The sequence below is a fragment of the Glycine soja genome, chromosome 3 (genome assembly GCF_004193775.1).
Source record: "Glycine soja cultivar W05 chromosome 3, ASM419377v2, whole genome shotgun sequence".
Taxonomy (NCBI): Eukaryota; Viridiplantae; Streptophyta; class Magnoliopsida; order Fabales; family Fabaceae; genus Glycine; species Glycine soja.
The window spans coordinates 36,206,790-36,220,289 of NC_041004.1; the positions used below are offsets into that span (position 1 = coordinate 36,206,790).

Sequence of the window (13,500 nt, forward strand, 5' to 3'; positions counted from 1 at the left end):
TGAACAGCTTTGCTAAAAGTTTCAAGACATTATATGCTCGTTTGGAAGAGCTTATCAACATCTTATTTGAGAGAGTTTGTGATACGCAGGTATGAGAGTGTTTGAGAGTTTATGAAAATAGCTTATGATTGATTCATAAGATGTTTTTAGCTTATTTTCGTAAGCTCTCCACGATATCTTAGTAATAGTTTATGCAGAGCTTACGAAAAGACTCACTTTCGAATCCTACTATAGCTAAAATTATAAAATGTGTATGTTTTTTTTTCGTTTGTTCCTTCAAATTAAATATTTTATTTTATTTGTTTTTTCATAAAAAATACAAATATTAACTCCTACATGAATCAAATTATAATTATTTGTTGCTAATAAACTAATTTACTATTTATTTCCTTCTTTATCACTAAATATATAATTTAATTAAATAAATTTATATTCTTATGTGTTAGTAATTTCTTTGATACGTTATTAATATTTTATTTTTAGTAAAAAAAGTAGGAAATAAAATTAAATAAATTAAATACTGTTTTTCTATATTTGCTTCTACAATGGTGTGTACTGTGTAGTGGTGAAATTTTTATAAATGTATTTTTTTATATTGCAAACGGTGAATTTTTTAGAGTATAGGCATACGAAAAAAATTTATAATATGATAGAAAGAATAAGAAGTGTTGGTTAGGCATTTAAAATAAAAGATTATTTATGTATTATTATTCTTTAAGAGACATGTCATTATTAAACAATAATAAAAATCATCTTAAAAAAATAAATCTATAAAGTTCAAATTAAATAATTAAAACATTCAACAACAAAAACTTTAAATAATTAAAATAAAAATTTATTATATTTATGAGAAACTACATATATATATATATATATATATATATATATATATATATATATATATATATATATTTATATTTAACCCAACAAATAAATGTAAAAGGTCATCACATTGCGTAAACACTTCACATGCAGAATAATAAAGTTCGCGTCTCTTGTTCAAGCATCAAATATCAAGGTGGGGTTTAGTACGGCAAATCTTCACCAAATTCATTGTCCTTTATACAAATGTCAAAAGGAGACTTCTGGCTCTTTTGCTTCTGAGAAGCATCGTTTGTCTCCCAACATATATATTCTCTGTTATATTGTTTAATGTTCATTCCAAATTTCAATATTGACGTCTACAATCAAAACTATGATCATTATTGTTTGTGTTTTTGCTCAAATTGTCACCTAATCATTCATGTTCCAATTGCCGAAGCTTCCTATTGGTAGGGCAAACCCTAGCTTATTGGTAAATCCTACATTGAACCAAAACCAAGCTATTTTATGGTCTAATGAACTTGTCAATTCCTCATGTAGCTTCCTTCAAGTTTCACCTAACGAATTTTAAACGTGAAAAATGATGCAGCGTCACACTAGTTAGAAGAAAATCGGCAAAACTAAGGTATAATGAAATTGTCATTTTCTCTATTTTTTTTTTTTTTATCCCACTTGTGTTTTTACCAAATGAATGGATAAGCTTTCTTCACCAACCCAATTACTATCAAGCCATCATCGTTTTTTAATTTTCTTTCCACAAGGGAACTTCCAATGGAAGAATATACATATATAAAGAAAGCGTAGAAGAAACTGAATATAAGTAATCATCACTATTCCTTTTCTCCGCACCCCCCAAAATTTGAAAAGTTAATCATAAAATTTGACTAAGCAAAACCGCAAATGGTATGTACCAACTTGTTGATTGTTGGTTTGGCATAGCATATAATTAGTATACGTAACGGAAATTGCTGAAAATGAGACAGTCAAATTAAGGTGTTAGACTTTAAGGAAAGGAAAGAATAAAGATGAAGAATTGAAGATGATGATGATGAATGATAACAAGGGTAAATTTGTGTGTAGTTGCAATCACGCTTCTCTTGCCTTTATTTTCCCTTTTCTTTGATAACAAAACAAAGCAACCAAATGCCATGTATACCCACTAAATGTCGGCATGTCGGTGTTGAAATCCGAGTAACAAATGTTAGTAATAATGAAATTGAATTGCTTCCCCCCCTGTGAAGAAAATCTCTACACACTTGATTAAAACATTGTACTGCGTTAAGAGGTCACAACACGTTTTTTTAGATATAGTTTGAGTTTCACTAGAATACACAAAGGGAAGATGATTTATGAACAACGAAGTGCCACAACAAAATGTTGTCCGCTTTGATTTTGAGATGTATTAATTTTTTATATGCTAATACATTATATAAAATATAAAAAATGAGAGATAAAACTGATTTATATGTAGTATTACGTAGTGTCAAATAGGACAGGAGTGCCTAAATATCTTTATCATATTTAATATTCAAATAATTAAAGAATTGATATTGGAACTTATTCTAATTTTATTGAGTTAAATGAAATTTGAATAATAAAAAATTATATATATATATATATATATATGATAATTCTTTATAATTGCTGCTCTTCCCTTTGGTGCCAACACAAATATACAATAGTACAATAGTATGAGTCTGGATAAATAAATACTTATACATATACATGCGTATACGAGATTCTGAAACAAATATTGTATTCTTTCTGGATAAATTTATCTACATTGCTATGATTTCTGGGTTAAAGGTCGACGAATGAAAGAAAGAAAAAACATCAAAAGAAGGGACTATTCCGAATTCACACACACACTTTTATCAGTTATCTCTAAGCATGCATGCAACATTGATGCAAGAGAAAAATGGATCACAGAGACAAGCATGTTTCTGTGTGCATATGAAGAGAGAATTGCGTAGGTAACTAACTACCAAGTAAAATTACACTGATAAATGACATCTGCAGGGCCATGTTTGGAATACAAAGCCAATTTCACCAGAAGCAGCATTATCACAAGAGGCACCAACATAAGAATCATTGGTGGTGGAGGTAGAGGTGGTAGCATCAGTGGTAGAACCAAGATTGCTATGGTCAGCACCACCATGAACATGGTTGATTTAAACCCAAAAAGCCTTAGCATAAACGCTAATGAGATGCTTATTATGAATCTCTTGTTGTAGTGAATCAACCAAGAGCTCATGGATCCACCCAAATTCGACTAAGCAAAGGTGTTGACCCCCCTCCTCTCCTTAGATGGTGTTTTAATCTTTTTGTTATTTTGAATTTGAAAAGGTAAAAAGAAGATTATATTTGGTCACGGACTCTCTCTCTCTCTCTCTTTTTTTTCTTATAGGACTGTCACTCTCCTGAATCCACCAAAGAAGCGTATTTTTTGTAGTTATTGGTAAAATGTGGCAGCCATCTATTTTCTTTTCTTTTATCAGACTTTCCTACTTTTCTGGCATTCTCCAATATGGCAGCCTAGCTCCCTTTGATGGCAAAACTATTATCATGTGGATTTTCTTTTGACTTACATTAGTTGGAACTGTGAATGCGAATCCTTCTAATTAATTTCTTTTTGTCAATGGCAAGTGCATGCATCGGTTTTAATGGCAAAATATGGTGGTGGATAAACACAATTTAGCACTTCCCAAAATTGGGGTGTTATAACTTATTAGACTGGAGAGATACATCGCACCATCCAATAGACAGAAATCACCTACTCCGTTTCATGTCCCTCTAAGAAATTGATACGTGTTTAGTTTTTTTTTTTTTTTTTTACCATGAGGTATCAAATTTGGATTTAAAAGACAAGAAAGGAAACATGAAGGAGTGATTTGGATTCCCATTCAATGTAGTTATATTTATGGGTTTTTTACTTTGTATATCTCAAAATTGAGTTCTTAATTACTGCACAAATGAGAATGAGAAGAAAATTAGTGTTTGCTTTTACTTTGTACCTTGCTTGAGATGAGAACAAATCTGACTTAATTGTATATTTTATCAATTAACAAAACTATATCGTGTTGCAAAAATTAGTAACAAAATGATTTATTTTTTGTTTTCTCATTAAATTTTTTAGTGACATGACAGCATTGGTAAAATATGCAAATTAAAACTTGCGTGATAAATTTTACAGAAAAAAAAAATGGATGATAAAATTTATGAAATAATGATAGTTGGATGCTAAAATATACAATTAAATCAATTTTCTATGAGTACCTCTCTCACTTGATATGTCTTCTTATGTATATATATTAAAATCAAAATTATTGATCAAAAATATTTTTAGTCCATGAAATTATAGACACTGATCAACTTATAAATTATAAGCATTGATAACTTAATTTTTTATTTTACAAAATTATTGTTACTCCTCCATGTTATAAAATGTTATTCACTTTAATATATTTTTTAGTATAAAATGATAATGAAAAACTAGGGAAAATAATGTTTTGTAAAATTACAAATTAAAAAAAATTATAATGTTATGAGTTAAATTAAGTTTTTCGTCTATGCAATTTAATAATTTACATCCTTGTAATTTCTTTTAGGCAAGTTTTAAACATTTCATTTTTAGATTTTTAGTTCCTGCCATCAAATTTGGTTTGAAAAAAAAAATTAAATTACCTTAAATTAAAACTAAGAGTTTATTCAACAATTTTATAATAAAAGCCCAAATATGGGCTGTCATAAAAGTACAACCCGATGAACGAACATATGAAAGCCCAAAATAAATGCACTTTCTTTTCTAATCGTAGAATGGTAAAAATAAAAAAGGAATTTGGGTCTGTCAGACAACCGTGTGACCATCCCAGGCACAAGGAAGTGTCTAAGAACGATCCTCTACAGCCAAAGATGAGACTCCTCCAAAGAGAAACACATCAGGCCGTTAATCACGCTCTGATCACACGGTCATGATTCATCCACCAGACGTAGGTTCCTGTCTCCTTAGAACTCAAGGACACAGAGGTACGAGCCTATAGAACAGATCCTGTTCAAGTAAGGTCGTAACCAAAGGCCTCCGTGTTTAGGTATATAAATGCTTGAATTTTGTTAAAAACGCCGGGTGTGGGACTACCTCCCTGTCCCTTGTGCCTCGTTTCTAACTCTTGTAGGTATCTCATTTTTTTATCAGAATTCGTCTCAGTATTGCACAAACATGGATACAATCTTCTTCCCATGGTGTTTCCTACATAACAGCAGCAGCATTGGTCCCAAATCTTTATCTTTTCTAGAAAAAGAAATACTGAATAGAGGCTTTGAAAAGCTCTTATTATGCTTGATTCCATCACTACAAGATTATACAACACCCTTCAGAGGCTAGCCCGAAGGGGTTAATTTTGGCGAAACTGGGTGCATGAAAAGGATCAAATCTAATTCCAGTACCCCAATTAAGCAAATGACATCTAAGTTCGTAGCCAGGTAGCTGAGCTGTACACTTTTCTTCCCCATATTTTCTTTTTCTCTACTGGCTATGATGATTGTGACATTGATTATTGCTTGATTAGTTTATTAACTTCTCTGGATTCTTAGCAATTATTTTCATTATATTTCGATCATTGTATTGATTACTTTAACCACCTAAATGTATTGACATTTGAAGTTGCTGCATTGCAGGAACTTCTAATAGATGCTAATTTTAATGTTATTAGCTTTCCTTAAACTAGTCAATAATTTTGTAAAAAGGCTTGGGGTTATGTAGAACATAATATGACTTGCATAAAGTGATAAAGAAAGGAGAAACGAAAACGTGGTTTTCAGTAATAGCATCACTATAATAACAAGTGCAAGCATACCTAATGCAGTTCATTTTAATGGTCTCAATCTGATTTGTGAAGTATGCTTCAGATCCAATTGGCATGTCATTATCTTTTATGGTGTAAAATTTTGAATGAATTTTGTGCTGGATAACGCACAGAAGATTGCTGACTTCCTTGCCTTCCATCCTGATCGTGATTTACACTATTCTCAGGTATGGCATAAATTGAAATTTAAGATTGTTGCTTCTATGCGGCCACTATTAAATATTGATTATCATTATATATTCATGTGGTCTCTTTGGAGGAGGAAAAAAGATGTTTAAATACTGAGAATATTGTTTCACCAAAGAAAAGTTTTGTACTTAATTCATATTTATTAATAATTTCTTTTAAGTTTTTCGATTATTTAAAAGAGATGTTCCGATTCATGGTTTACACCAGCACACTTGGAGTTTGTTAATTTGCCTTAGTGGGAAGGGGGAGGAATTCAAGGGCTACATGAAATGGATTTCCTTTCGCCACACACAAACACTCAGTTTGAAAATTATATTTATCTCATGATTTAACTAGAACATCATGAAAATTATATTTATATTATGATAACTTTTTGTTTATATTTTTCTATAATATATCCTGCCATGCTCATATTTTAATTTTTTAATATTTTATCGTAACTGATGCTCATACTGGTATATCATATATTGACTCAGAAGCTGCATCAGCTTGACAGCAAACTGTTCCGTTCCACATATTAGTGAAATTTACAATACTAATAGGCTGCAATTTGGTAATAATTGTGGAGTGTCCTTGTCTCCTAAACATCTCAATTTTGATTTCCAACATTTCATCGTTAAGTTGTTATAAGCCGAGCTTCCGTAGAATGGTAAATTCTGAAGGATTATTGGTTGATGAATTATGATGTACTTTTTGTAAGTACATGAGTATGACCCACGTTGATATGCTACCGCGTTGCGTCCTAATATTTTCTTTGGAACTTTAAAAAAAAAAAACTTATTTTTCTCATTTAGGGGTGTAAAGTTTTCTAGAACATTGCTTTTTTGAATTCAACTTCTTCAATCTTCTAATAAAGCAGTGACTTTTTTTAACTTGATTTAATTAATCTACATTGTCTCCCTTAAATTAAGCTTTATCATTCCGAGCATTTTCTTTACCTTGTGAAATAACTCCATCTTCAATGGCTTCGTAAAAATATCCACTATTTGATTTTCAATCGGACAATAATTAATCCACATTTCTTTATCAACTATCAACTTCCAAATCTTGTGACATCGAATATCAATGTGCTTGGACCTCCTATGAAAAATTTGATTTAATTCAATGACAAAATATTTTTGTGGGAGTGTTCTGCTTATGATGCATCACTTCTAAAATTCTTCTCATCCACACTGCTTGCACAGCACAACTAGTTGTTGCAATATATTCAGCTTCAGCCATTGAAAGTGCTACAATTGGTTGTTTCCTTAAAAGACCATGATATTGCACCTGTACCTAGATGAAATATGTACCCTAATGTGCTTTTTCTTGTTTCTATATCTCTTGTCCAATCATTGTCTGTGTATCCAACAAGCTTCACATCATTATAGTTGGCATAAAAAATTTCATCGATCAGAGTACCTTTAATATAACGAAGAATTCTCTTAGCTCCTCACAAATGGCAAATACGCGGCTTTTCAATAAATCTACAGAGTAGGCCAACTCCAAAAGACCATCAAGTACCTCAGATTTCCAATCAAACTTCTGTATTGAGTTGCATTGATCATTTTTTCATCACCTTCCTTTGTTAGCTTTAACTTCTCTTGAACTAGTGTGGAAATTGGTTTTGAATTTTCCATCTTGAATTCCTTTAGAATATCACTTGCATGTTTCTTTTGGGATATAAAAATCACATTATCCTGTTGAATGACCTTAATGCCAAGAAAATAGGACATTAGGCCTAAATCTGTCATTTCAAAATAGCTTATCATAGCCTCTCTGCATTCTGCAATCATCTTTGAATTATTGTCAATGAAGATTAGATCATCAACATAAAGACACACAATGAGAATATCTTCAAGATCAACAAATTTGACACATAATGTGTGCTCAAAAGGACATCTCTTGAAACCATGCTGCACAAAATAGGAATCAATTTTCGTATACCAAGCTCTTAGTGCTTGCTTCAACCTATACAAAGCTTTCTTCAATCTATAAATTTTGTCTTCTTTTCCTCTGAACACATATCTTGCAAGTTGCTCAACATATACTTCTTCTTCCATAATACCATTCAAGAAAGCATATTTAACATCCATTTGATATATCTTCCAATTATTTTGAGCCGAAAGAGAAATAATCATGCGAATCATATCTAATCTTGCAACAGGAGCAAATACCTCAAAATAATCAATACCAGGATTTTACTTATATCCTTTTTTAATCAACCTTGCTTTAAAGTGATTAATTTCTCCACTGGGATTGTACTTTGCCTTGTACATCCATTTCACTCCAATAGGCCTTTTATTTGTTGGCAAATTTGTTAACTCCCACGTATCATTCTTCTCCATAGCATTAATCTCATCAACCATGGCTTTTCTCCAATTCTTATCACTTAAGGCTTCTTCAAATGTCAATGGCTCACAATCTGCAAATAAAACAAAATTGATAATCTCCACATCAGATGGGTCATCATCATTAAACATGACACAATCTTACAATCTGGTTGGTAGTTAAGGATTCCTCTACGACATCCTAGAAGATTTTAGTTCATCAGGTGTTGGATCTAGTTGTCTTTCATTCTCTTCATAATAGCCAGTAATCACCACTGGCTCCTTTTGGGACTTTAAAGACCAATCCTACATAGCTTCCTCATCAAATGTCACATCTCAACTGATAATAATATTCTTTGTCTCCGGATTGTAAAGTTTGTATGCCTTTGAATCTGTGTCGTAGCCAATGAAAATGCACTTTTCACCTTTGTCATCCAATTTCTTCCTGAGTTGGTTTGAAACATGTGCATATGCAATGCACCCAAAAACTCTGAGATGTCTGATTGATGGTCTTCTTTCACTCCAAGCTTCTTCTAGTGTCTTCTCACAAACACTCTTTGTCGGGCATCTGTTCGAAATATAAACAGTTGTAATAACTGCTTCCGCCCAAAACTCATTAGGCATTTGTTTGGCCTTTAGCATGCATCTCACCTTGTCCATGATCATTATGTTCTTCCTTTTAGCAACTACATTTTGTTAAGGTATGTATATGGTTGTCAGTTAATGTTGAATTTCATGTTTCTCAAAGAAATTTCTACAAGCGAGGTTTTCTTGGCCTTTGTCTGTTTTGGGTACTTTAATTCTATATCCATTATGTTTCTCTGCAAACACCTTAAACTTCTTGAAGGTATCATAGGATTCTAATTTCTACTTCAAAAAGTAGACCCAAGTCTTCCTATTAAAATCATCAATGAAAGTGATAAATATCTGCTACCATCATGTGTGACACCTTCTATCCTAAAATGCATATAAAAAGTTTGCATTCGCTTCACTTTTATCAAATAAAACTTCTCAGAAACATTTTTGACTCAAAACAAGGTCGTTCAAGTTCACAAAAGAACTCAAGTTAAGTAGCAAATAAAATAAATTAAAATGACATGTTTGGAATATCATGCAATTAAAACAGAAACTTATTACCCAATGTCTCATCCTATCAGAGCATTGTGTTCCGACATCCTCCAGCACGAGATTCCTTTAAACAATCCATCTAGTCATCTGCTCCCATGAACACAAGGTTCGAGATTATCACATGATCCAAACACAAACAACATACAGGGAGTGAATTATCACATTCCTAAATAGGTAGATATAAACGAAGACACATATATATAGTAGAAGTATAACAAACTCAACCTAACACAATTCGCATCATTTTCCCACTCATTGCGTAACATCACTTGTCCTAAGGATTTAATCACAAAATCACATTTCACACCTGCACATTAATCATGTGTTTAGAACAACAAATCTCATGTACAACACAACATCTCACACTCACACAATTCATTACCCATCATCATGTAGCAAATCACAATGATCATTACACAGACGTTATGCAACAGATACACTAAGACTCCATCCTATATGCAATGTGGTACCATGTCAGCGAAAAATAACACCAAGGCGCTTAGGAATACATAACAAGACACACTACACAATAGGTATGTCAAGTCACTCTCATTAAGTGAAATTATAAGATGACTAGTCAGGGTCATTCTGTTTTACAAGAATAGTCCAACCATATGGGATCAACATAGGCTTAAAGAAGCACTCAACCTAAGTATATTTACCCTAAGACCTAGACTGCAAAGAATTCATTAGGGTCTCACCTTCCTGATTCAGGTCCACCCCCTAAAATAACTTTTTACAAGCAGACACTGCTCATGAATTATATAATACCCACAACCTCACACTTATTTTCAAAAAAAAAATTAACATAATGCACTACAATTTAACACCTCAGGTTCTTAACTTGAAACCCTACACTTTCCTTTTAACACCTCACGTATTGCGCTATAATTTAACACCTCAGGTTCCATGTTGGAACCTTACACTTTCCTTTTAACACCTTGGGCATAAACAATTTTTTCAAGGTAAACACCAGTCGAGTTATTGTATAATTCAAAACTCAAAATACAAGTAATATCACATCAAGTATTAACCACACACTTATTCATAATCATATCCCATGTTCACAATTTAACACCTCCCAATGTCACAATCCACCATCACATGTTCACGTGTATCTCACAAATTAACGCATGCTTAACTTGGCACTTATACTCAATCTCAATCACAATTCATAATATACAAATAATATTACATATATAAACACACACAATATATAAATAACTAAACACACAAATATTCTAATCATGAATTTTCAAAGTGAAATATAATCAAACAAAATTGCACCAAGGATTCACTAAAACTTTCAAAGAACCTTATAGTTAAATAGACTTTGGCCAATTATAAAGAATAACAATATATAAACTCATACCAAATATTAAAACTAAAACAATAATCGAGAATGTCATTCTGTTAGCCTATTCTAACTCCAAATTATAATATTAATTCCAAACTATATAAAAAAACCCTAAAAAGCACAACAAGGGGAAAAAATACAAAATCAATATCTCACTCCCTCTTACGATAAATCTCTCCTTACTTAATTTCATCAATTCACACTAATTAGAAAAGACCCAATTTTTAGGCTTTACACTCAACATAAGAACATCAATTTCACAATAATTTCACATCAGGACATCAATGGATCTGTCAAACACAGTCAATTCACAAATAAAAGAATAAGAACCTAAATGGAATTCATAAAACAACCCAAAATTTATCCTTTAGTGATCCCTACACATGTTTATTCTAATCCCCAAGGGTGAGTAACTCATTACTTGCCTCTAAGCGAGCTCATGTGTGTAGTTTGACAATGATAGCAGGATCTCTAGCAGATTCATAGGTTCCTCAAGCTTTTCCTTTGGTTGCTCTGCTAGGGATTCCAAGCGTTAGAGAGAAGGAGAAGGGATTGAAGCCTCAATTTCACTGTCTCCATGCGAGGGGCATTTCTTTCTCTAAAGACATTATTTCACAAATCCCAATGGTGCGAATATGCAAGAATGAGTTCCAAAGGTGATGTTTAAATTTCAGAATGATCCAACGGTTAACAAGGTCGAGATCATAGTTTTACTAGAATAGGTTTGGATATATACGAGAAAAGAAAAGGGTTTTGGGAGAGGAACAATGAATAACGAATTTGGGAGGGAGAGTGTAGGAATGTATTGTAAATGTAAAAAATGATCTAATATGTCTCTATTTATAGCTAGGGTACTCTAAGTTTATTATTTACTCTATTTTTCTTTATTTTATAAAAAATAACTTTATTTTACTCTTTCATTAAATAAATAACTAATTAAAACATCCATTTATTTTCTAAAACATCATTATACTCTATTTATTTTATAATACTATGAAATAATTATTTTAATTAACAAAAACTATTTTCTCTCATTTATTTAATTTATAAAAACTTAATTTTTAAATAAAACTCTTTTTATTATTTTACAAAAAAAATGGAGTGTTACACCATGTGTTGTATCTCAACTGAGCATAAAACTGAATGAACTATCTCCTACAGCTTTTTCGCCCTTCAAGACTTTCCGGTTGGAAAATATTCTTTGTGCTCCTTTCCATTCTCACATGTATCACATACTCCACTAGTAATATTCACAACAGGCAAACCAGAAACAAACTCTTTTCTTTACAAATAATTCAATCCAGAAAAATGAAAGTGTCCAAAATGCATATGCCACAACCAATCATCATTTGGAGTCATAGAACTCAAGAAAGACAATTTTTCATGATGAATCCTCAAAGGAAATAAGCGATTGGGAGTCATTTTTACCTTAGCAACAAATCTTTCATTTTTGTCCATTAACATAAAATAGCCATGATAAATTTGCATGTTGTATCCCTTCTCTGACAGTTGTCTCATACTCAACAAATTGTGATGAGGACCAGGAGCATAAAAACATTAGAGATAAAATTTTGAGAACCATTATTCAACTTGATAGTAATTTGGCATTTCCCCATAATAGGGATATTTGCATTGTTTCCAAATCTCATGGTAGATTTTACCATTTCATCTAAAGAAGAAAACAACTCCTTTTTCTCATACATATGTTTGTTACACCCAATACACGAATACCAAATATTTTCATTTTCAAAACAAGTACTACCGGCTAAAAATAAACTTTGTTGGGTATTAGAATTATCACCAACATTTTGGCTGCAACGTTTGCCTATTGTTTGAATCTACAATTTGCAGCTCTACGTCCGAACTTTCCTCAACATAAGTAATTAAAATTTGCCCGACCTTGGTAATTGTTACCTCGACCTCTTCCTTCGTTAATCACACCTAAAGTATTTTCACCTCTTCCTTGGTTGGATGGTACAAAATTAGTCTTTTCCTTAATTAAAATTTCTTCAGCCTCTGCCATTGTAATTTCCTCGACCTCTACCTTTGAAATTTCCTCTTCCTCCACTGTTGAAATTACCATAGGCTCTATTTTCTGCACTCCGACTGGTTTCCGCAACATTATTGAGATTCACTTGACTCTTTAGTGCTTCTTCATTTTCTTTTTTTGTCTTCTCCAAGATTCTGCTCACGTGGCTTTCGATGCTTCCATACAACTTTTCTATTGTCATGGTGTTTGTGTCGTGGGACTCAATTATTGTAGTCACCACATGATCAAACTTCATCGGCAATGTCTGTAAAATTTTGTCTACTATCTTGTTGTTGAGGATGTCTTCTCCATACACCTTCATCATGTTGATAAGATTTGTAATACATGAAAAATATTGTTCCACGAATTCATAACTAGACATTTTGTACCTTTCATATTCCCTTTTCGTAGAGATTGCAACTTTGATTTTTGAGCCTTCCCCGCACCTTTGTAAGACAACTTCAAAATATCCCATGCTTTTTTTTAGCAATTTTGGCATCTATGATTTTTTCCAAAAATGGAATAGTCAACTCCTTGTTGGATTTGTGACCACACCAACTGATATCTCCTCTTAGCAATATCATTTGCTCCTTCCGTTAATCCCGTCTCAACAAAGCTCCAAATATTGTGAGCTCTCAGATGTGTAGCCATCAAAGTTTCCCAATAATAAAAATCTAGCTTTCCCTCTAGTTTAGGATCGGACCATATAATATTGTAATTGATACCCATCTTTCTCTCTCTCTCTCTCTCAAGTGTATCAACTATCTTTTTTTTACACAGTGAGAATGCTCTTATTCCTCATGC

At 32.2% G+C, this 13,500-nt stretch overlaps 1 non-coding gene across 1 annotated transcript; it reads right to left on the minus strand.

Annotated features, from left to right (window-relative positions):
- Nucleotides 1-4,663: 4,663 nt before the first annotated feature.
- On the minus strand, nucleotides 4,664-4,888 carry LOC114407948. Its single transcript, XR_003665755.1, has one exon. It is a non-coding gene; the product is annotated as a small nucleolar RNA U3 (small nucleolar RNA).
- Between the last annotated feature and the right edge of the window lie 8,612 nt (nucleotides 4,889-13,500).